This window comes from Rhinolophus hipposideros (genome assembly GCF_964194185.1).
Source record: "Rhinolophus hipposideros genome assembly, chromosome: 24".
In the NCBI taxonomy this organism is placed as follows: domain Eukaryota; kingdom Metazoa; phylum Chordata; class Mammalia; order Chiroptera; family Rhinolophidae; genus Rhinolophus; species Rhinolophus hipposideros.
The window spans coordinates 37,592,566-37,614,497 of NC_138070.1; positions in this window are offsets into that span (position 1 = coordinate 37,592,566).

A 21,932-nucleotide genomic window follows, 5' to 3' on the forward strand; every position below is an offset into this window, starting at 1 on the left:
GTTTGGTGGTGATGAACTCCTTCAGTTTTTTCTTGTCTGGGAAACTCCCTTTCTGTCCTTCAATTCTAAATAACAGCTTTGCTGGGTAGAGCAATCTTGGTTGTATGTCGTTGCTTTTCACCACTTGGGATATTTCCTGCCACTCCCTTCTTGCCAGCAAAGTTTCTGTTGAGAAATCAGCTGACAGTCCTATGGGGGCTCCCTTGTAGGTAACTGCTTTTCTCTTGATGCTTTTAAGATTCTCTCTTTGTATTTAATTATGACATTTTAATTATGATGTGTGTTGGTGTTGGCCTCTTTGGTTTATCTTGTTTGGGACTCTGTGCTTCCTGGGCTTGTATGTCTATTTCCTTCTCCAGGTTAGGGATTATTTCTTCAAATAGGCTCTCAATTCCTTGCTCTCTCTTGTCCTTCTGTTACCCCTATAATGTGAATGTTGGTACACTTGATATTGTCCTGGAGGCTCCTTAAACTCTCCTCAATTTTTTGGATTCTTTTTTTCTTTTTGCTGTTCTGGTTGGGTGTTTTCTACTATCTTATCTTCTACATTGCTGGTTGGATCCTTTGCTTCATCTAATCTACTATTGATTCCCTGTAATACATTCTTTGTTTCCATTATTGTATCCTTTATTTCTGACTGGTTCTTTTTTATGGTTTCTATCTTCATTTTTATGCTTACTATCTCTCTGTTGAAGTTCTTCCAGAGATCTTTGAGCATTCTTATAACCAGTGTTTGGAACTCTGCATCTGATAGATTGCTTACCTCCATTTTGCTTAGTTCTTTTTCTGGAGATTTCTTCTGTTCTTTTATTTGGGACATGTTTCTTTGTCTCCCCATTTTGGCTGCCTCCCTGTGTTTGTTTCTATGTATTAGGTAGGGCTGCTGTGTCTTCCAGTCTTAGCAGAGTGACCTTACGTTGTAGGTGTGCTATGGGGTTCAGTGACACAGTCTTTCTGGTCACCTGAGCCATGGGCTCCAGGTGTGTCCCTTGTGTGGCTTGCATGTGCCCTCCTTTTGTAGTTGAGCCTTGGTTGATAATTGCACATCATTGTGGAAAACTGACCCTTGGACTCACTGGTTGTGAGGACTAGTCTTGACTACAGTGGAAGAGTTGTTGTTCAGGGGCTAACTCTACGAAGCAGGATCTGCCTCACCAGGACTCTGGTGCCTGCCCAATCCACCACTTGGGTGTGTCGTAGTTGGAGATGGCTAGATGGTACTCATTTTGAAGCTGGCCACTGGGGGCACCAGCTCCAGGACCACCTTGGATTGGATCTGCTGTAGTTCTACTTCAGCCACAGCCTGTGCCCCACCCAGGGCCACCCAGCAGGAACCAGAAATAAATCCGCAGATGGCTACTGCCTGTGCTGTGCTTGGAAGCATCTTGAAATGCCAAGCCGTGAACCAAGGCTAGTGTTGGCTTGGGGTTGCTCAGCCAGAGGTACAGGACACACTCAAGCCAGATGCTGCTTGTGTGGTGTGGGGACAGAACCCCAAAAAAACAGTTTCCAGGCTCTCGGCCTCACATAGAAAGGTGCTGGCTCGGGTAGTAAATGGCCATCAACTGTGATCAGATGCCAGCAGCTGTGGCTAGTTGGCCGTCAGCTGTAACCCGTAGGCCATTGGCCACTAATATAACGGCTGTGGCTACGCTAGCAGAAAAGGAATGGGGGCTAGCGAGAAGATGGTGGCTGGCAAGCGCGGACTGCTGTTAGGCAGATTATGTAGATCCTGCTTCCTGTGTCTCCAGCCCAGCCGCCAGCGAGAATATATTGGTTTGACTCCCCTACTTATGGCTCCATGGGTGTTCCTTTTTGGCCTTACCGTGTCCTGCGCTCTTGGGCGGGGAGTGGGAGCTGAGACCCTGCAAGACAAATGGTGCAGCGAGCAGGGTCCCCTGCGTGACACTTGGCGTAGTCGGCAGGATACGGTGCTGGCCAAAGCTTTCTGAAGGGCAGTGGAGCAGTTTGTGTGTAAGAAAGCTCAGTCTGAGGAAGACCAGGAGGAGCAGCTGCCGGAGAGCTCGATTCCCGTGGAGGGGTGGAAAGATGTGGATGGTTCCCCAACCAGCAGAGGCCGGAGAAAGTGGAGAAAGCGGAGAAAGCAAAGGTTGTTGCCGCCCTGTGGGCTGGGAACTGCTTGCTGAGGCAGCCCGGATGCAGGACTTTTAGTCCCAGGAGGAAACGCTTGCTGAGTCCTCCATGGGAGATGAGGGTGAGGTCAAGGTCTTCCCTCACCCCCAGGACAGCCCTGTCGAATGACTATGGACTATGAGGAATTGCCTTCCATCCCTAATTTAATGGACGCTTGACTGTTTGGGAACATACTATGTAGTGGGACTGGTTTGATGTTTGCTTTTGTGTCTTGACTGGCCGCCATTGATAATATGTAAGCACCTTGATGTGAGCCGCTATTGTTCCAGCACAGTACCCCGAGAGGCCCAGAGAGAGAGTGGCAGTGCCCTGAGGCCCTGGCTGTGTCCAGGAAGTCTGGCTGTGTCCAGAGAGAGTGGCAGTGCCCTGAGGCCCTGGCTGTGTCCAGGAAGTCTGGCTGTGTCCAGAGAGAGTGGCAGTGCCCTGAGGCCCTGGCTGTGTCCAGGAAGTCTGGCTGTGTTCAGAGAGAGTGGCAGTGCCCTGAGGCCCTGGCTGTGTCCAGGAAGTCTGGTTGTGTCCAGAGAGAGTGGCAGTGCCCTGAGAAACTCTGGCTGTGCCCGGGGAGACAAGTGGTACCCTAAGAAGCCCAGGAAGTCTGGCTGTGACCAGAAGTACTGTGGTGGTGCCCTGAGAAAAGCTGGCTGTGCCCAGGGAAAACAGGTGGTACCCTAAGAAGCCCAGGATGTCTGGCTGTGCCCAGAAGTACTGTGGTGGTGCCCTGAGAAACCCTGGCTGTGCCCAGAGAGCCTGGCTGTGTTCAGGATAGTGCATTCACCTCCAGGCTCCTTGCACAGGGCCCCTCGCAGAAGACGCTTGTCGCGTAGAATGTGAGGCGAGACCCTGTAGGGGTGGAGTGTGGGGACAGAACCCCCAAAAAACAGTTTCCAGGCTCTCGGCCTCACATAGAAAGGTGCTGGCTCGGGTAGTAAATGGCCATCAACTGTGATCAGATGCCAGCAGCTGTGGCTAGTTGGCCGTCAGCTGTAACCCGTAGGCCATTGGCCACTAATATAACGGCTGTGGCTACGCTAGCAGAAAAGGAATGGGGGCTAGCGAGAAGATGGTGGCTGGCAAGCGCGGACTGCTGTTAGGCAGATTATGTAGATCCTGCTTCCTGTGTCTCCAGCCCAGTCGCCAGCGAGAATATATTGGTTTGACTCCCCTACTTATGGCTCCATGGGTGTTCCTTTTTGGCCTTACCGTGTCCTGCGCTCTTGGGCGGGGAGTGGGAGCTGAGACCCTGCAAGACAAATGGTGCAGCGAGCAGGGTCCCCTGCGTGACATGTGGGTTTTGGTAACCTTTGAGAGACCCTATGAAAGTCTGAAGCTTGAGCCAAGGCAGGCGGTCTGTGGGGACAGAACCAGGAGTGCAGTTTCCAGGCTCTCGGCCTCATATGGAAAGGTGCTGGCTCAGGTAGTAAATCGCCATCAACTGTGATTGGATGGCCATCAGCTGTGGCTACTTGGCCGTCAGCTGTAACCAGTGAACCATTGGCCACTAATATAACTGCCGTGGCTACACTAGCAGCAAATGGGGTCTAGCAAGAAGATGGTGGCCGAGCTAAATTGGTGGCCAAATGCGGATTGCAGTTAGCAAGTGAGGTTTGTTGGCAGAGAAGCAGACCGCAGGTTGTAGATCATGTGGCTCCTGCTTCCTGTGTCTCCAACCCAGCAGCCACCAAGACAATAGTGGTATGACTCCCCTATCTATGGCTCCGTGGGTGTTCCTTCTTGGCCTCACCATATCCTGCGTTCTTATGTGGGGAGCGGGAGCTGAGACTCCGCATGACACCCTGCATGACAGTAGGTAAGTCTCCATGCAGTCCCTTTAAGAGTAGCACCTGTGCGCAGTCTCAGTCACAATCTCCACTTGTTTTCACAACTAAAGTTTATGGGGACATCTTTCCCCAACACTGGAACCCTGGGTTGGGTTGGGGCTGGGATCTCTCACTACTTTAGGGGTGGGGGGACCCCCACAGGCGAAATAGCCCTCCCAATCTTTAATGGTCACACATGGGTATGGGACCAGCCCGTTCCATGTCTCTGATCTTCCTACCAGTCTGAAGGTGGCTTCTTCTGCAAGTCCTCAGTTAAAAGGCTTTAGTTCAGCTTGATTTTAGGTGATTTTCAATAAAGGCTGTTTTGTAGATTAGTTATAATTTTGGTGTGTTTATGAGAGAAGGTAAACACAGTATTTACCTATTGCACCATCTTGGTTGTCTCTTTTTCTGCTTCTTTTCCATATTAGACCTTGTGATTCTCAGGTACCCAGTTTACTAATTACCCCCAATGTTGTGATTCTCAGGTACTCAGTTTACTAATTACCCCCAATGATGGCATCTGACAGCAGGTGGCCACAGTTGTGTTAATTATGCCCCCAGGTTTAGGAATTCTCTTACAATCTATGTCTGACTCTTGGGCTAAAAGCAGGTTGTAAGCATACTTCTCTTTCTCTGAGGTCTTAAAATCTATTCTTTTGTCCTAGTACCTTAAGATTTATATGCTGTGCCTTGCAGGTATATGGTAGAAGAGCCAACTACTCAATGTGTTCTACAGTAATGAGTGGAGTCACAATTAGTGCAGGCTCAAATGAAGAGGGATTACAGATCCAGTAAGCATAGCATCAATTTACCAGTCACACAGTCCAATTGGGAAAGTGTTAGCAGAGGCATTCTGGGTAGACCTATAGTGGACTAAGTCTCCTCTTTTATCTTCTTTCTTCCCCCTTATCCCAATGTAAACTGTCCTTTAGCGCAAACAGAGATTGCAGCTTTCCATAGAGTGTGGAATACAGATTAAAAGGAGCCATGGTTAATTTATCTTTATAGGGATGACTGAGAAAGATGATGGTATAAAATATAAGGAGAATGGTTTTCCAGAGAAGTAAGTTCTAATCAGTGATATTCACTCTGTGAGTGGCTGGGCCTCTGTTTTCATCCATAAAATGGGGAAAGCATCTAGTTCTTGTTTGAAATGAAGCCAAGGGAATTAATTGTGCAACGTTTCCCAAAGGCTTTGTATTCCATGGAGGCAGGTGCTGTGAGTATATATGTGAACACACAAAGGCATGTAGATATATTGATAATCTCCATTAATTGTTTTAAGATACTGAAATAAATGAATTATGGGTAAGGAGAACTGTTGAGCAGGGAGTTTTGGTCAATTTGTATGTACTTTAAAGCAATTGTGATTAATGTGGGAAAAGAAATCAATGGAAAAATATCAATAGGGATTTCACTGTAAATACAATATACTTACAGCCTAACTAATCATCAAAAATACTGTCTGTAATGTGGGCAAATTAAAAGGGTAAAAATAAGATCTTTGCATAGAAGTAATAAAAATAAAATAAAACATGTACTTAAGTCTCATAAATGATGAGGCAAATAGGAGGAGAAACAAACAAAATTGGTCCTGGCAAAGGTCAGGGCTGCTAGGTCTACAATTACAACCACAATTTTTATCTGCATAAAAGACTTTTATGTGTCATTGCAATTGATTCTCATAACATTCCTGTAACACAGCAGGGCAAGTTCCTTTTTTATATCTGAGGAAGCTGACTCAGAGGGTTTACCCAGGATCATAGGATATACACACAGGAATATTCGGACTTAATCTCAGGTCATACTTCTTGAGCTGGGGCACTTCCTACTACTTTTCACATTTGCTCTGAGAATTATGTATTTTCTTTGAGGCCTCAGTTCTGTCCTAATACCCTGTCCTTTCTCTTCAAAGAATCTTCTTCTTATTGGTCCCTTTTCAATGACTTGATAACCTAGGCCCATTTAATGCCTGTTCTTTGTAAATCAGACCTTCCTCCTAAATCAGTAAACTCCCCAGGGCTACCCTAAATGGTAATGTATCATTTGATTCTGGTGGGTCTCCAAACCCTCTGTTCAGCTGATTTTACCTCCCACCCAGGAATTTCTGGCCATTGCCCTGTCAAAGGTAATCCCACAGAAGGAGGGTGATAAGAAATAAGTAATTTGAGAGCTGCTTACACAAATGCGCACTAAAATTCCTGGTGACTGCATACCGTGTTTTCCCAAAAATAAGACCTAGCCTGACCATCAGCTCTAATGAGTCTTTTGGAGCCAAAATTACTATAAGACCCGGTCTTATATTATATAAGACCCGGTATTATCATATTATATTATATTATATTATATTATATTATATTATATTATAAATTATATTATATACCAGGTTTTATATTATAGTAAAATAAGACCGGATCTTATATTAAATTTTGCTCCAAAAGATGCATTAGAGCTGATGTCAGGCTAGGTCTTATTTTGGGGAAAACCTTTTAACTGCAGGCCAAACTCGATTATAAATAATTTAATTTTTTTGCTGAATTCACTGAATATTCATCATTCACATTTTCACTGATAAAATAATTCTCAAGAGTCATTTTTAATTTGTACTTTGTTTTCTCTGGTCTCCTTTTTCATGTTCTTCCTCTATAGTTATTGAACTCTTTGCGCTCTCTCTCTCTCTCTCTCTCTCTCTCTCAAGTTGTTTGAAATATTCTCAATAAATTAATTCCCCCACTCATACTTGGCAATATATAATATTTCGGAGCTGTGGCTCCCATACAGGTTAGGATGCCAGGTTAAGGTTGTTGTTAATTATGCAGGCTAGTAATATACCTAACGTTATGACTATTGTGTCTATTCTTTGTACTATTTAGATCTAGGGAAAAAGTACCTTTTATCTTAAACCCATCATAATTGTTTCCTGACCCCTTGGAGACTGAGGAAGCTTAGCAATGTAAGGATTTATTACTCTTTCTTGATATGTATGAATAAACTGGATTATTCCAGTGAGATCTAAACTCATACAACGGACTCTCCCTGCCAGCTTGGCTGTGTTCTCTGTTCTGCAGACAACAAAAAATGACAGGTTGTCAGTTCCAGCATTAGAAGAGAGCAACTGGTTTCCACTAGCATCTTACTTGTTAACTGGCAGCTCGAAGAAATAGGCTCTCTGGGTCGTCTAAGGACAGGCAAGGCCGTTGAGTTTGAAGGTAGAAGAGAAACCAAAGAAAAGCTTGACTTCAATTCCATAGGACTGCAGTGCTACAGCACCTCTCTCCCTTTGGGGTTCCATCCTTTCCAGAGCTCACCCCCGTCTTTCATCACCCCCCTGGTAGCAGGATCAGATTGTAAAAAAAATATATAAGAAGCACTCACATTTCCTGAATAGGCTTCATGGAAAGGACCTCAACACAGTTTCTGTGGCTACAAAAGTTATCTCATCAGTAAATGTCTTTTTATCCTCTACAGCAAACCTAGGCAGCTTGAGAGCACCTGATACCAGCAAAAAATAAAATGTACTTATTTGTTTTGTTTTTAATAGAATACTCCCAAATGCTTGATTTTAATTCACAAATAGGGGATCAGTGATTTTTACCAAATGTTTTTTAAATAAACACTTCATTTTGGAATAAATTTAGAATTACAGAAAATTTGCAAAGATAATACAGTGTTCCCATATACTCTTCATTCAATTTCTAGGATATGAATTTTAACACTTAGCTGAATTTCGACTAATGCTTTAAGTATGACTAAACCCCCTTTTAGAACTTTTTAGGCTTACCTAATTTGCAGCAACATCTCTTCTTTATAGCAAGAGTCCCTAACTCCCCACCCGTTTCTCAGTCCCTCCTCAAGTTCTAAGCTAAGCCTGACCAGTATAGTGGGGATTTAAATAGATCCAGACCCATATTCTGGCCCACAGCCACAGCTTCCCTTATGAAGAGCCTAGCCAGCTCTTGCACACCAGATCTAAGCACTTTGAGCATCTACCTCATTTCACAGGAGGATTGTCCCCATTAAGCTTCCATTAGGATACCTGAGTCAAGAACTGTGTGCTTACCTCCCATCTTAGTAAATAACTCAGTCCCTTGGCCTTGATTTTTCTCTGTACTTTCTATGGGGCCTGCATGGCTTCCATTAATTGCCAGTATGTATTCCTAATGCTGTATGTGGTGGGCCTGGACCACTACTTGCTTAAAATGAGACCTGTTGGTACCACACTTTGCAGATTTTCTGTTCTGGACACTGGACTGAACTTTCTTTTGATCCATACTCTCTAAAATGAACTACTCTAGGCCCATGTCCAGACCCTTCCAGGGCTACTCCAATCTGCTGAAACTGACCGGGCCATGCTTCATCACATCGTGACTTATGATAATACTCACTTTATTCAGTCACTTTTATACAAAAATTTACTGCCTATTACTTTCTAGGCTCCTATATTGAGGTTTATGGGAATTAATAAGACCTTTCTTTCATAAAGTCCACAGTCTAGCAGAAGCGACAGGCAAGAAGAGTGGGAATAGCCGTGAAGCACAGTAGTTGCTGTAAGAAAGCTAGCCCAGGGTAAATGAATAGGTAGGACTCAATTCCTTAAAAAGGGGAACATAGGAAGAAAAGCAAATTTGAAGAGAACAATAAAAAAAAATCATTTTGGAGATATATATCTCCAATATCTCCATATATCCATATATATCTATATATCTATAGGTATATCTATCTATCTATGTATCTATCTATCTATCTATAGATAGATAGATGGATAGATAGATAGATATATTTGAAGTAAACATAGCACATCCACATGAACATTATGCATCAATATAGAAGCCTAGGGATAGGAGAGAAATGTGGACTGACTTTCGGGGTTGTCAGAATACAGAGGCAAATTGCATCCTAAAGCTACCCAGAGATCATGGGTAGAAGGAGAAGAGAGCTAAAAAGGGGGCTTGGAAGAGGTCAACACTTAAAAGATAAGGGTGACAATACTGAGTAATTTCAAAAAGCATCCATCCCTGTTAGAGCATGAAAGGCACAAGGGAAAAATATTTATTCAGATCCTTAGCTCTCTTCCTGTAGTGTAATCTGCCCAGGCAGGCAGCAGTTGGTTATCACTCTGATATTGCTGAAAAAAAGAGCAGGAAGGCTGAGTGTCATGGTCTCTGTTATTGAGGCCCAAGAATACTCATTCTCCTCCAAGTGTTGGATATTGGTGAAGTTGAAAGAGAAGTTTAGGAGAAGCCAGGCGAACCCACAGTCCCTGATAGGTTTCACTATTCTCATCCATAATGTGGAGATAAGATATGTGTTATTAAGTGGCATTTTTAGAAAAACAGTCTGTGCTCTTGAAAGAGATTCCCTGGTAAGCACCAAAGAGTGATTGGGTATTGTGGGAGTGGGTTAGAACCAGTAGAAGCCCAGGTTCCCAAAGAACTTCTGATATAATGAGGAATCCCCAAATAACCTAACTAGTAAAGGATAAACTCCAGAGTCTGTAGGAACTAGAGAAATGAGTATGTGTGATATGTGTCCAGCAAGGAAAAACAAACAAACACAAAAAGCATAATTGTAATAATAGTGCCCAGAAGTATAATATATACACTGAAGCTTCCACATTACTGCTTGTGTTAAATTAACTGAGCTATTAATAATTAATAATGAACATTGTTTTAAAGCTCCAGAATATAGAAAAAGTAGCAGGATTATTGTACTGTGGACCCTGTCACCTCCCTGTTTTCAAGGCTAATTCTACAATATATATGTGAACCTTGATTATTTCCCTGGGAACCTTGAGAACACATTATGGGTTGCTCTTGGATCTCTTATCTGAAAATATTTCTTTAAAAACTCCTAAGTCTCCAGAAACAGATCAGATGTTCTCATGGGCTCTAGAGCCATGAGAACTCTTCTGTCCATCTGATCTGGAGGAGGCTCTCACAGAAGTTGTTTGAAGTAGATGAGTTGTTGTCTGGCACCAGGGTCTCTAAAGACTACAAGCAAAGACTATCCATATCCCATTCATGGAGAAGCCCACGACCTTGATAAGCCACCTTGTATCTATGTGACTAGATATCCTGGAACAAGTTCACTGAGAGGCAAATTACAGGAACAGACTAATCCCTGCTAACAATGGGACCCACTGATGTCGCAGATGGGGGTAGGGAAAGATGACTGGAAACTGGAAGGAAGTCTGAGAACTGTACAGACGAATATTCCTTCCGGAGTGCAAATTTTTCTCACCAGACTGGAAAGCTTTCATATTATTTGTCCTAAAATGTTTCTGCAATCTTGCGCCCTGAGGAAATAAATTAATTATCTCATTTGATCTTAGTAGCATTCCTATAAAGAACAGATATCAACATGCCCTTTTTACAGAAAGAAAAGCAGAAACTTTGTGTTGTTTGTTCAAATTCTTTGCTGCCCCTCTCTCTTGTGCTATTCCCTATAGGGCACCTCTCTGATACCCCTCCCTATAGAAAGTGTGCTCTTATCTCACTGAGATCAAGCTTGGATGTATGATGTGCTTTGACCAAAAACCTATGTGTGGAAGTTATCTATACCACATCACTGTGTGGTTTTGCCATTGCTTTTCCCTCTCTGTCTCAAGAATTGAGTGCCTCAGACAGGGACTATTTTTTCTACCTATGCCTAAATGAAGACAGCACGTGGAGGAGAACCTCAGCCCTTCCACAGAGCTGTGAGACAAGAATGAGAAATAAGCCCTTTGTTCCTGGAAGCCACTAAGATTTGGGAACTGCCTGTTTTTGCAGCATAATCTGGTAAAATCTGATTAGTATAATGGGTATGTTTTTGTATTGTGGTTGGGGATGAAAGGGGACTTTTGAGGTGGTCTCTGAGAGTTTGTCCCAGGAGCTGACGTTGTTATTGATCAGCCTAAGGTCATTGTGTATCCAACATTGTAACTATGTTTCCCCAAGCCTGTTTAGGCTATATCTCCACAAATGACACAAAAAGGGCTGTATCCTGTGTGAAATTCATAGAATACTTAACGAAAAGATGCATAACTCAATTTCCAATCAGATTCATGAAAATGTCTCAAATATTTATGCTTGGATTAAATCTAAAGCATGTTTTTCCTCAATTTCCTTGTTCCTTAATTTTAAATCTATATGGACCTTCAGGAAAATAAAATCCATATGTTTCTCATTCATTTACACTTACCTCTTCAAAGTACAGTTTGTAAGAATCACTTAATGTTTTAAACTCTTGAAATCATATTTTCTTTCCCAGATTGAGAACCTTCCTTCCCTGTGGTCTCACTTCAAAAGAAAATAATTTGATCCTTTTGGGGTGCAGTGAGGTCACCAGCTCAGACTACTTCTCTCTCAGTCACAAATGAAAATTCCTCCAATTGTGGCCTTCATTATAGTCACCACATTGCAATCTGCTAAATTAAACCACAATGTCCAGTCATTAGAACAAGACATATTTCTTTCAAAAAATGACAGTTTCAAAGCCAGAGTCCAACATTTCCCCAGGCATCTACTCTTTTTACTGACACTTAATCCTTTTGTTTGTAACCAGGTCAACTTCAATATATTTTTTTAATTTATTGGGGAGACATTTGTTAGTAAAATTACATAGACTTCAGGTGTACAATTCTATATTACGTCATCTATACATCACATTGTGTGTTCACCACCCAGAGTCAGTTCTCCTTCCATCACCACATATTTGATCCCCCTTACCCTCATCTCCCATCCCCCACCCCCCTTACCCTTGGTAATCACTAAACTATTGTCTGTGTCTATGAGTTTTTGTTTCTCATTTGTTTGTCTTGTTCTTGTGTTGTTTTTGGTTTATATACCACATATCAGTGGATCTTAAGAGTATAATGCTAAGTGAAATAAGTCAGACAGAAATCAACTTCAATATTTTATATCTTATTTCTAGCTTATAAGAGAAATAATTTTGGAATCTTGCATCTTTAACATTTAAGAAAACATTACATTAAACTTTTTAAGCATAGCATAACTAGCCCTTTGTCCTTCACCTTAGCTTATTATTTTACTCTCTCTCCCTTAACACTAAACCATTTGTAGTTAATTCCCCAAACATGACCTGTTTCTGCTCCTGTGCAAATGTAGTTCTTACTAGTTGTGATGCCTTTATCCCCCTAGTCTACCAGGTGCCTTCCTACTCTTCCATCCATATTTTGTGGGAAGGTTTCCTCTCTTCTGATCTCCACGCAATTACATGCTTCATCTCTAGTGCTCCCACATGGCCAGGCACATATTTCCATTAACATTTATCTCATGATGTTATAATTGTTTACATGCAGAGTAATCGCCTCCACTGGATTTTGTTCTATTGGAGGTCAGAAAACAGGCCTTATTTGTTCATGTTTCCATCTCATTGCCAGAATAAGAGGCCTCTATTACCATCCTCTGGTTGAATAACTGGTGAAATACATGCATGGCTAAATATATAAAATGCATGACATTTTATAGTCATTACTGTATCTTTACAGCAATGAGAAAATATATAAATTCTAGGCTGGGGAGGTAGGGTTCAAAGTTTCACATATAATAAAAAATATCAGAATTTAGCACTTTCAAATTTATATATATATATATATATACATATATATATATACACACACACATGTATATATATATATAGTGTATATGTGTATATTAAGTCTCTGAAAGTGTTGAATTTTTGAGAATAGAAATGAAGGCATAGTTTCTGGGGAAGGTTGAGGGAAATCAGGCTTTTTCATGACTTTTCACATATAAGTATATATGCGAATATATATAAATATATCTCACATATATACTTCATATATATGGGTATACACAGGTACATATGGAAAGAGAGGTAATATTGGAAAGAGAGGTAATATTGTTTGTGTGTGTTCATATTTATTTAACCTTGGATGTGAATATACTTTCAGGCCAATTTTAATCTAAACTACCTAATTAACACATTGCCTTAAATGAGAATTGTAGTTTCACTTTGTGTGGAAGACAAAAGAATTTTAAATAATAAGCACCCACTATTGCAATAATAATAAGCAGAGAACAAATTGACGGTTACTAGATGGGAAGGGGCATGTGGGGCTGAATGAAAAGGTGAAGTGATTAAGAAGTATTAATTGATACCTACAGGAGAGTCACAGGGATGTAAAGTACAGTATGGGGAATATAGCCAATAATATTTCAAAAACTATGTATGGTGTCAGATAGGTGGTAGATTTTGGGGGGAGCTCTTCATAAATTATATAGATATCCAACCACTATACTGTACACCTGAAACTAATATAAAATAATATTGAACGTCAGCTATAATTTTAAAAATAGTCACAGGGATAAGTAGTGCAACTTGGGGAATATAGTCAATAATGTTCTAATAATTGTGTACAGTGTCAAGTGGGTAGTAGACTTGTTGGGGTTATCACTATGTTGTTCTGTATGCCTGAAACTAATTTTTTTTTAAAAAAGCTGGTTGGTTCTGGCCTTAGTATTTTGAGTAGCAAAAAGTTAAATAGATAATTTTTAAAAAGTGAGAAACTAAGGAAATCAAACAAAATACGTGTGTCTTGAAACCATGAAAGACTCAATCAAAAACTGCCTCATCATTCTTTGTTTTAAATCTTTGAGAATCTCTGGCAGAATTTTTTTATGTTTTGTTAAAACCATGGATTGAGGAGCAGTGGTGAGAGAACTAGAGGGATAAACTTTATTGGGTATTTCAGAGTAAAAAATCTTTCTTCACTTTAAAACTGTAAGCACTGAAAAGTATGCGATAGTGATTCTTATCTCCTAAAGAGTTTAACAGTCATCAATGCCCAGAGTAAGCTGATGAACTGGTAGTGGGTGACCCTAATAGATATAACTGTGTATGGGTTCATTGTACCATGAAATTAAATTTTAAATCTGAATTGATGAACAAAAATGCTGGGTTTATATTTTTGAACAATAATTTTAATAATTTTGTAACTCTTTCCTTTCCATGAGAATTGATCTGAATTTGTGACTGTGCAAAGAAGCTCTCTATTTCCAAAGACTGTATCTGAGCTTTACCACTTATCAGTAAATTAAAAATATTTTGGGGATAATGGGGCTGATTATCCAGGGGGAGGGTTTCTCCAAGTCTTTATTCATTTTCTCCTTCTTAGTCGTTTGCAGAGAAGAGATCATGTCCTCTCTTCCCTCATTTGTGTCATTGATCCTCTTCCACAGTCTATAGGACTTGGATCCATTAATATCCTCAACAATATCAAATCCTCAGACTCCCTCTATCCTTCCTCAGCTCAGGATTCTGCCTTTTTGGTCCATTTAAATGTCCTATTTCTCCAACTTTCTTTCATTAGAAAGATCTTTAAAAAGGGGTCTATATTTGCTTCCTTCACTTTCCCATCACTGATGTACTCATTTATTGACCTTAAGAGGACCAAGTAACTTAACTTCCTCTACAATCAATTAAGTATATTGCCAAATCCAATGGCCTCTTCCCAGCCCTCATCCTACCTGCTCTCTCTTGCCATTGGGTATTGTTAATCATTACCTTCTTCTTGAGCAGTACCTCATGTCTGGTTTCCAGGACAAAGGCTCCCCCTACTCTTTTGCTGACTCTTTTTCCTGTTTGTTGTGTTTTCTCCCATGTTCCCAAATGGCCCTGATCTTACTCCTCTTCCCTCCACTCCTTTTTCCCTCATCAGTCTCATCCTTTCTTCTGGCATTAACCATCACTTCCTCTCATCTGAACACTTGCCCCGTATTCTTATTTACTTCTTGACATTTCCACATAGATATCTTCTAAGAATCTCAGAATTAATATGATTAAAACCCAAATCATCACCTGACTTCCCAATAAAGAAAGAGCAAGACACATGAGATAAAATTCAGAAACTTCCAAGTTATGAGAAGTGAAGACCTGGATTGCGTGTGTTGAGGGTGGAGGGGGAGAATGACAAAACTGTGCCAGTCCCTCTATAAGTTTATTTAGGATTATCTTTTCACTTGTGTCTTCATTTCATTCACTTACTATCCATTCATTCAGCTATGTATTTTATCTATTCATCCATCTATCGATCCCTCTATTCCTTTCCTCATTCATTTAAACAGCAATAATTATGTCCCTTATTTTGTCAAAAATACAAATACGAGCAAAGTGGATTCTCTGATTTCAAGGAATTTTATAGGAAGAGACAAAAATTTCATTGAACTTTCCAGATGCTGATGAAAATACTCAAAATTTGGAATACCAAGTAGAAGATGGTCAGTGTCACTGAGAAGAGATAAGTTCAGAAAATCTTCAAAAATAAGTGGCATAAGACACATCTTAAAATATGAGGTGATGTTCATCCTGTGCATAGGCCCAAGATGCTGCATGAAAAAACACCGAGGTCTGAAACAGTCCTATGTCCTGAAGAAGCATAGGATAAAAGACATTCAGAGTTGGAATTAAAGAGGCAGGCAAGGCCAGATGGTGATGAAGCTTATCTTCACTATCTTGTAGGAGTATGAGTTTTATCCTGAAGTCCTTGGAGACTCACTGAAGAGCTTGAGATGGGGGATTGCCATTTGGAGAGGTGCAGTTTTATCTTCTCCTTGGTCTCCTCCTGTCCTGCTACCACCACCCTGCCCAATTCTACCATTTATGATTCTAACTTTAGTCTCTAACCCAGGAAACCACAGCCTCCCCTGCCTCTCCTCCTCCAAACTCTTGGAACAGTTTTCAGTTTTCAAACAGAACTTTACTAAATACTAAAGAGAAATAAAGGAAAACTGTTGTAGAAATGTCATCTGTGAAGCAATAGTCTAGTTGCCTAAGTACAGATGTATGAGTCTATCATTCTGTTAGAAAGAGCAAAGAGGTTTACATGGTTACCAAACCTTTTTCCATTGTTTGTACTACTCATACCACTAGTACTATTACATCTACCACTATCACCATTACTGCTGCTATTATCACTATGAACAACATTGTAGCAGCTAACATATATTAAATATATATCTTGTGCCAGTCGCCATACTGGTTGCTTTATTGATAACATGTCATTTAATACTATCAAAATAAATAAATAAAATCAATGAAATATTTTTCAATATTCCGTTTTATATATAAGAAAACTAAAACACGGATGGAAGTAAAAGAGTTTCTCCAAGATCACATGGCAAGCAAATTATAGAACAAGTAGTCCATATCAGCGGATACTAGAAGGATCCAGGAGCATTTGCTTTCATGATTGGCAACCAGCGTCATTCATACAAAGGTGCCTGCTCACTGTATCTAACATTCAATACTTGCTGGACACACCCAAGCACTTTTTCTTTCTGTTGTTGAGTCTCTTCTCTTCTAGTTATCTTCTTTGCCAATAGAATACTTTTTTACAAAGGGAGAGTAACAGCTCTCACCTCAAAGCACTTCCCCAGAGCTAAGATTCTTGTAATTCTCTCGAGCATTCTATGGGAAAGGATTGGGTGAGAGAAGTGATTTGACATGTGGCCGCTTATATGTGGCACAAAGGAAAATTAATACATGAGTTTCAAACGTATTTTATTCCTTGTCATTCTCTTGGATTAAGAGCTTTTGGGGGAGAGGAAAATAGTGAGAAGACAACTGCATCCTTTTTTGTGTGTGATACTGAGAGCATTCTTCATGAATTTTCTAGGTTTTTGTTTTGCTTATTTCCAAGAACTGAATCAACCAAATCATCTTCAGACATAAAACAAAATAATCAATCAGTTCTGGATTTAGTAAAACACTGCCAAATGCAAGGGATTTCCAGAGGCCACATGCCATTCTCAGGGGACTTGCAACTAGAACTAAAAACAGACTGCCTTTTTCTTCAGAAAATGATTATGATAATTTATCATCATCACCAACATTTATAAGATATGTACCATGTCCCGGGCACATCTTCATATGTTTTGTATAGCTCACAATAATCTTATAATATAGGAATTATTTGAGATGGATACATTAAAATTTTGATAGTTGGGTAACTTTCTCAATATTGCAAATATTTAAGAGGCATAGTTGGATTTTGAAACTATGTTGGATGAACTCTCACGCCTTACTTAGCATCAACAAGTCAGTATAGAGGGCTACACGAACCTTTTTTGCTCTTCAATACTCAGGGATGCTGTACATCAGTACACCTGTACTCTGTCTTCCTTTCCTCTTTTTGCTAAGTCCCCACCAGGGCACCACCCACTGCCTATAGATTTAGACTGCCTATACCTTCTTATGTGATTTGAAATCTCTCAGAACTGACTTCAATCTATTAATACCCTTATATCATTACTATATAATAATTATATATAGTTATTCTCTGTCTCTTCTCTATATTTCCAGTTTGACCTGAAATTAAAGATGTTGACTCCAGCCTCACACACTGAATTCATGGAATCACTCAGCTCTCTTTCTGCACAAAGCCCCACACTCTTCAGCAAGAACTCTGTCTTGTATTCCATGCCACCCATAGTACTCACCTGGGAACAATTTGTCTTCCTGTCTTATTCAGCAGCCTCCAATCACTGGCCCAGACAAAAAGACTAATGAAATGGACAATGTGGTAAATGTTAATGAGGAATCAGAAACCAGATATTTCGAAGAAAAGCCACTATGATAAAGAGCTGTCAACAAATTTGTTCCAGAAGCAATGACTTCACTTGCAAGTATCATATCCACTCAGTTCAAAAACCCCAAAGTATGTTTTTCCTACTATGTGTGTGTGTGTGTATGATTATTTATTTAAACATGAAAGTGGAAACTTTAGAGAATTATCATGCAGAACAGATAGCTCTTCCTTCTTAAGTTTAAATAGAGTAGTTCAGCTATTGCAAATTGGCCCATTTTCCTAGATCATCTCAATGTCCCAATGCCTCCTTGGTGCTCTAGTGCATAGCAGCTCAAAGAAGATGCAGTATCTGTCCAGCTCTTTTCCAAGGGAACAATTATTTATAGCCCTAAGACACTTCTGAAGCACAAGCAATAGTAATGGCTTATATCACCACCATGATGGTATCATCTTGTTTGGCACTTACAATGTGATCACAAAATGTTTTCACAATTTATATTTTTATTTCTATTAAAACCACCTCGTGATTTAGGTATTGCTGACCGCAATTTTATATAAGGAAAAGGAGGCTCAAAGAAGACAAACCACAGAGGAAAAAACCTATACGAATTCCTAGGCCTGACTTCTAGGTCAGGCTTATTATATCACATCATGTTGTGTGGTCACGGCTAATGATACATGGGCAAACAATGTGGCATGGTGATTCAGACCAATAATTTTGGAGGCAGGTTCCATGGGGTTCAAGTCTTAGTTTTGGTGCTTACTCTTTGGCCTTGGAGAGTTAATTGAAACTCAGTTTTCTCACTTGAAAACTGGAGCTAAAATGTCTATTTGTGATACTGAGGTGAAGATGAAATAAAAAATAATGCCTGTAGAATACTCGGGCTCAATACAGTGATTGATACAAAGTAGGTACCCAATAAATGGAAGTTCTATTACAAGAAGGTCACAATCCTCCTTCTTCTATTCAGAAATAAGGAATGCTCTGCAAATATTTTAAAAAATTCAAAATAACTTATTTCACTGAAAAACCCAATTTAAATGAGCCTGAAATTAATTTGTATTTCTTTTTTATCTTTTAAAAAGTTGTTTTTAGATCCATCCATGTTGTCACAAATGTTCCTATATCATCTTTCCTTAACGACGAATAGTATTCCATTGTGTATATATACCACAACTTCTTTATCCATTCATCTGTCGAAGAATATTTTGGTTGTTTCCATGTCTTGGACACCGTAAACAAAGCTGCAGTGAACATTGGAGCACACATGTCTTTATGTATAAATGATTTCAAATTCTTTGGGTAGATACCCAGGAGAGGGATTGCTGGGTCATATGGTAATTCTATTTGTAATTTTTTGAGGAACCTCCACACTGCCTTCCATAGCGGCTACACCAGTCTGCATTCCCACCAACAGTGTATGAGGGTTCCTTTTTCTCCACAGCCTCTTCAACACTTGTTGCTATTTGTCTTGTTGATGATAGCCATTCTGACTGGGGTGAGGTGATATCTCCTTGTGGTTTTTATTTGCACTTCTCTGATGATTAGTGATGTTGAGCATTTTTTCATATGTCTATTTGCCATTTGTATGTCCTCTTTGGAGAAATGTCTCTTCAGGTCCTCTGCCCATTTTTCAATTGGGTTATTTGTTTTTTTGTTGTTGAGTTGCATTAGTTCCTTGTATATTTTGGATATTAGCCCCCTAACGGTGGCACTGTTTACAAAAATATTCTCTCATTCAGTTGGTTGCCTCTTTATTTTGTCGAAGGTTTCTTTTGCTGTGCAGAAGCTTTTAAGTTTCATCTAGTCCCATTCGTTTATTTTAGCTTTTACTCCCATTGCTTTTGGAGTCATATTCGTAAAATGCTCTTTGAACCCAAGGTCCATAAGTTTAGTACCTATGTTTTCTTGTATGCAATTTATTGTTTCACGTCTTATGCTTAAGTGTTTGATTCATTATGATTGAATTAATTTTGGTACATGGTGACAGATAGCAGTCCAGTTTCATTCTTTTGCACGTGGCTATCCAATTCTCCCAGCACCATTTATTGAAGGGGCTGTCTTTTCTCCATTGTATGATTTTTGGTTCTGTCAAAAATTATCTCTCCATATTTTTGTGTTTTTATTTCTGGGTTATCAATTTTATTCCACTGGTCTATGTATCTGTTTTTCTGCCAATACAATGCTGTTTTGATTATTGTAGCCCTGTAGTACAAACTAAAGTCAGGGAGTGTGATACCTCCAGTATTGTTCTATATCTTAAGATTGCTTTGGCTGTTTGGGGTCTTTTGTGGTTCCAAACAAATCTGATGATTTTGTCTTCTATTTTGTTATAAAATGTCATTGGGTTTTTATGGGGATTGCATTAAATCTGTATATTGCTTTCGGTAATATGGCTATTTTAATTATGTTGATTCTTCCAATCCATGAGCACATAATGTCTTTCCATTTCTTTGTGTCTTCTTCAATTTCTTTAAAAAATGTCTTATACTTTTCAATGCTGAAAACTAGATCTTTCACATCCTTCGTTAAGTTTATTCCTAGGTATTTTATTTTTTTATTTCCTTTTGCTGCAATTGCAAAAGGAATTGTTTTTTGTATTTCTTCTCCTGACATTTCATTGTTAGTATGTAGGAATGCAATGGACTTTTGTACATTGATTTTGTAGCTTGAAACTGTACTTTACTCGATGATTGTTTCTAATAGCTTTTTGGTGGAGTCTTTAGGGTGTTCTATATATAGCATCATGTCATTTGCAAAGAGTGATAATTTAACTTCTTCATTCCCAATTTGGATGCCTTTTATTTCTTTCTCTTCCCTGATGGCTCTGGCAAGGACTTCCAAAAATACGTTAAATAGCAGAGATGATAGGGGACAGACCTGTCGTGTCCCTAAACATAAAGCAAAGGGCTTCAGTTTTTCAGCATTAATTATGAGATTAGCTGAGGGCTTGTCATAGATGGCTTTTATTATGTTAAAGTATTTTCCTTCTACACCTATTTTATTAAGTGTTTTAATCATAAATGACTGTTGCATCTTGTTAAATGATTTTTCTAAATCAACTGATATAATCATATGATTTTTGTCCTTTATTTTGTTTATGTGATGTATCACATTGATGGATTTGTGGATGTTGAACCATCCTTGTACCCCGGTGATGAACCCCACTTGGTCATGATGAATAATCTTTTTACTGTAGTGTTGTATTCGATTTGCTAGAATTTTGTGTAGGGTATTTGCATCTGTATTCATCAGAGATATTGGTCTGTAGTTTTCTTTTTTTGTGTTGTCCTTAAAAGGTTTTGGTATCAGGGTAATGTTGGCCTCGTAAAATGCGTTAGGAAGTACTGTCTCTTCGTCAGTTTTTTGGAAGAGTTAGAGCAGGATTGGTATTACATCCTGTTTGAAGGTTTGGTAGAATTCAATAGTGAAGCCATCTGGTCCCGGACTTTTGCTTTTAGGAACGTTTTGGATGACTGATTCAATTTCATTACTGGTGATTGGTCTGTTTAGATTTTCCAGTTCTTATTTGTTCAGCCTTGGAAGGCTATATGTTTCTAAGAACCTGTCTGTTTCTTTTAGGTTATTGAATTTGGTTGTATAGTCCTTCATAGTATTCTTGGATGATCCTTTGTATTTCTGTGCTGTCCGTGATTACTTCCCCTGATTCATTTTTGATTTTGTTAATCAGTGTCTTCTCTCTTTTTATCTTAGTGAGTGTAGCCGAAGGTTTGTCAATTTTGTTATTCTTTTCAAAGAATCAATGCTTTGTCATGTTAATTTTTTCTATTGTCTTTCTGTTCTCTATTTCATTTAGTTCTGCTCTGATTTTTGTTATTTCCTTTCTTCTGCTGACCTTGGGTTTTGCTTGTTCTTCTTTTTCTAGTTCTTTAAGGTGTAACATGATGTATTTTGTTTGGGATTTTTCTTGTTTCTTGAGATAGGCCTGTAATGATATAAATTTCCCTCTTAAAACTGCTTTCACTGCATCCCAAAAATTTTGGTAGGATGTATTTTCATTGTCATTTGTTTCTATGTATCTCTTGATCTCTCCTCTAATTTCTTCTTTGACTCAGTCTTTCTTTAAAAGTATGTTGTTTCATCTCCATGTATTTGTGTTTTTTCTTGCTTTCTTTTTGCAGTTGATATCCAATTTCAAATCCTTGTGATCAGAGAATATGCTTGGTATGATTTCAATCTTCTTAAATTTGCTGAGGCTAGTTTTATGTCCCAATATATGGTCTATCCTTGAGAATGTTCCATGTACACTCAAAAAGAATGTATAGTCTGATGTTTTAGGATGAAGTGCTCTATATATGTCAAATATATCCATTTCATCTTATGTGTCATTTAGGGCTGCTATTTCGTTATTTACTTTCTGTTTGGATGATCTATCTATGCTGTC